Source organism: Myotis brandtii, unplaced genomic scaffold, assembly GCF_000412655.1.
Source record: "Myotis brandtii unplaced genomic scaffold, ASM41265v1 scaffold2252, whole genome shotgun sequence".
Classification (NCBI taxonomy): domain Eukaryota; kingdom Metazoa; phylum Chordata; class Mammalia; order Chiroptera; family Vespertilionidae; genus Myotis; species Myotis brandtii.
Genome location: NW_005358448.1, coordinates 54,754 through 58,521, shown reverse-complemented (window position 1 = coordinate 58,521; position 3,768 = coordinate 54,754).

Here is a 3,768-nt window from a genome sequence, read left to right as displayed (position 1 = left end):
TGGAAGCCTGTTGGGGAATTGCAAGAGAGGCTGTTGGGCTGGGGATGGAGGCCAGCACTGCTGTAGGAACTGCAGAGGGAGGAGCAGGGCAGGTCATGCCACCTTGCTGGGCACACTAGGGTGTTGGGTTTCATCCCTAAGGCATTGAGGATTTCCAGCCTGAATTCCAAATGAGGTCACAGCAAGGCAGTGATTCCCTGGATCACAAGTCTGCTCCCTATTATTATCTCAATCGTTCACTTGTTTCTCTCTTACAATATTGTTTGTTGGTGTTGGTTACAGATTCCATGTGTTTCTTGCATTTCTGCATGTCTTGCACTGAAGCACTGACTGTTTTTTCTTCCACCTTCTTTTCAAGGATGTTTGTACAGCAAGCAGGTCAAACTCAAAGGCTAACACGGGCCAAATAAACAAGGTTTAAGTTTATGTGGGCCGCAAAAAAACAAAAGCTTCAATTTTCATAGAAACATATGTTTATTTCGCAAAGTATAGTATAAATAAAAAAGAACAAGAGCAATGATAAAATTAATGTTTCTTATGTTTCTTCCTGACACTTGGCCTCTCTTCTCTGCTACTATCTCTCCTACTTCGGGGGAAATCTTGTTTGCAGTGATCACTTTAAAAACTGACCCAAGGTGAGTGTCAGTAATTCTGGATCTGACAGGAGACTTATTTCTTTTTATAATTATAAATAACTGCTCTCATGATAAGTACTTCCAAACATGGAAATAATTTCATATGCAAATTTTTGAGTATTTTCAAACCTGGCAGGTAAATATTTGTAAAATTCAGGCACACCAACTTCACTGAATTTTGCCTTCAAATCTGAATCGCACTGGATCTCAATTACTTCCATTTGCATTTGATTAGATATTGATTCTATATTTATTAAAAATATAGAAGAAAACTTGTCTTCTAAAAATTTAAAATCTGCAGACCTTGTTTCAAATTCAGTTCTAAGGCTTAAAATTTTTTCTGCGTATTTTTGATACGATGTAGTTTCACCTAAACTTGATTTGTTCATGTTGCATGTCGGAAAGTGCATTAAATCTCCATTTTCCAACAGCTTTTCCTAAAGAACAGCTTACATTTGAATGCTTTGACTTGGTCACACATGTTTGTAATAATCTTATCTTTTCCTTGTAGTTTTAAGTTTAAATCATATAAGTGTTTTCTTATATCAACCACGAGTGTTTTGTTAAATCTTGCAACCATATTGTGTGAAAAAACAGACTTGTGTCTTGATTTTTAGTTATTAAGAACTGACATATTCTTTCAAGTCCCAGAATTGTTTAAAAACCTTGGAGCAGGATAGCCAACATAACTCGGCATAGTAGGACAAGTCAGAATGTTCGCTAATTCACTTAAGAAATCAGAGAAATTCAGAGGGAAGGTAGGGAAGGGTGGGGTAAGGAGGAGAGAGCAACCAAAGGAATTGTATGCATGCATATAAGTCTAACCAATGGACACAGACACCAGGGCAATGAGGGCATGAGTGGGAGGGGGGGGGGGTTAGGGTGTAATGGGGGGATACAGACACATAGGTAATACCTTAATCAATAAAGAAAAAAATTATTAGAAAAAGCAGAGAACTGTCGTTGATTTAAACTTTGAGATCTTATGAAATTTATAATTTTTTTGATAGGTATCAACACATTTTCCATGTTTATTACCTTTGTGCATAAACTTCTTGATGTATGATGCAATGCGTATGATGAATCTTGGATCCATCATAAATTTCACTTTGTTTTTTTTGCAGTAATGCTTGTTAGGTTTGTGACGCAGAAAAAGAGAATCAAGCCGGTCAGAAAAGGGAAAAGAGAAGGTTTTAATCCGCGTTCTCGGGCGAGCCCCACGAGCCCCAGAGACAGGGCCAGTGATTTTGAGCCAACAGGGAAGGGGGGCTCCTTTTTTATACAGGTGTTTAATGAGGGGCAGGGGGCATGAGCTGAGGAAGTTCCCGCCATGGGGGTCGGCACAGTATCAGCTGAGGAAGTTCCTGCCACGGGGGTCAGCACGGTATTCAGGAAGGAGTCAGTATCTGTGTGGGGGTCGTTGTGGATTCCAGAGAGGAGCCGCTATCTATGTGGCCATGTGTCTGGCACGCTGACCTGTTAGGAATCCCAGGGAGGGACCATTATCTGCATAACCATTTGCCTTGTGGGGCATGCATCCGCTCCTGAGCTTCTCTTCAACCTAACATCCCAGCCTTTTGGTGATAGGGGGCATTGGTTCGTTCTGACCACTTCCTGCTGACCAGGGATGATGAGGGAGGGGGGTCTTTAAAGGCTAGGGTCAGGCAGAGGCAAGTCGGAGGGCAGCCGAGTGTAGGGATGGAGCAGGAGCTGGTTTACATTCACCAGTGACATCTCCGTGATCCGGGACCGGATGAACTTGAGGAGGCAGGGGGCTAGGAGAAAAAAGACAGGTGAGAATCAGGGGCCCAATCATGGGTAGGACCCAGGTTGCTAAGGGGCTTTGGAACCAGCAGAAAAGAGAGTTTTCCCGGGAAGACAGAGAAGGTAGCCCACGTGTCGACCAGGAAGGAGACCCGCATACCCGCTACCTTTAGTGTGACCCTGGGCTAGGCGAGGGTGATGGGGGTCATCGAGTCCAGGCTCCTTCAGTCTTCGGCCAGTCCCAGCATGGCCAGCGGCAGGTCATGACCTGGAAGGGTGGCCCCTCCATTCTGGGGTGCAGAGGGCCCGCCACTTTTCCAGGGGCAGTCACTTTTCCAGTGGCCACTTTGACCGCATGCCAGGCAGGACTTGGTTGGAGCCTGGGGCCGGGAGCACTGCTTTGCCCAGTGGCCTTCATTTCCGCATTTGACGCATTCTCCGGGTGGCGTTCGTCCTCTTGTTGCACCCCCAACACGCACAGCCCCCCTGGGGCCATGGGCGGCTCCCATCCGCCGCAGGGCCACAACCAAAGCCTGGGTCTGCAGGTCTACCTTCTGTTGAAGGCAGCTCTCCCAATCTGACTCTGCCTTCTCCTCACGGGCATCAAAAACCTTAAAGGCCATGTTCACTAGATCTTGGACTGGGGTCTGAGGGCCATCCTCCGCCTTTTTTAACGTTTTTCGAATATCTGGGGCTGACTGCGAAATGAAATGGGTGGCTAAAACTGTTGCTCCAGCCGGAGACCCAGGGTTCAGACAAGTATACAAGGTCAGAGCCTCAGTCAGCCTGTTAAGGAAGACCGGGGGGTTCTCATCTGGGCCCTGAGTGATTTCTCTCTGTTTGTCATAATTAACTACCTTGTGGGAGTTGGCCTGTAGGCCGGCTATCAGGCATTGGAGCATCTGGTCTTGGCGTCAGCGCCCGTTTTGCCCTTCAGGGGTACCTAGTTGATACTCCCAGCCCGACTCCTGGCGAGGAACGGCCTGGGCCCCCACCGGCATACTGGCATCTATATTGTGAACCTGATCTGCGTGATCCATCGCTGCCCGCAAGACTCTGCCCCTTTCATCTGATGTTTGGGTGGAAGAAAGAATAACATGAATGTCATGCCAAGTGAGGTCATAGGCCTGAGAGAGGTATCAGAATTTTTTGATGAATGAGGTGGGGTTGGTGGAGAAGTACCCCAACCGGTTCTCAATCTGGGAGAGATCAAAGAGAGAGGTTGGAATGTGGATCTGACCACTCCCTCCGAAGCTGCAACTTCCCTGAGAGGACAGAGAAGAGGAGGAGCTTGAGAACACATGTGTTTACTGACTGGGGAAGCAGAGCGGGTGTGGGAGGAGCAGTAGCCTGGCCCGGCTCCTGCAGC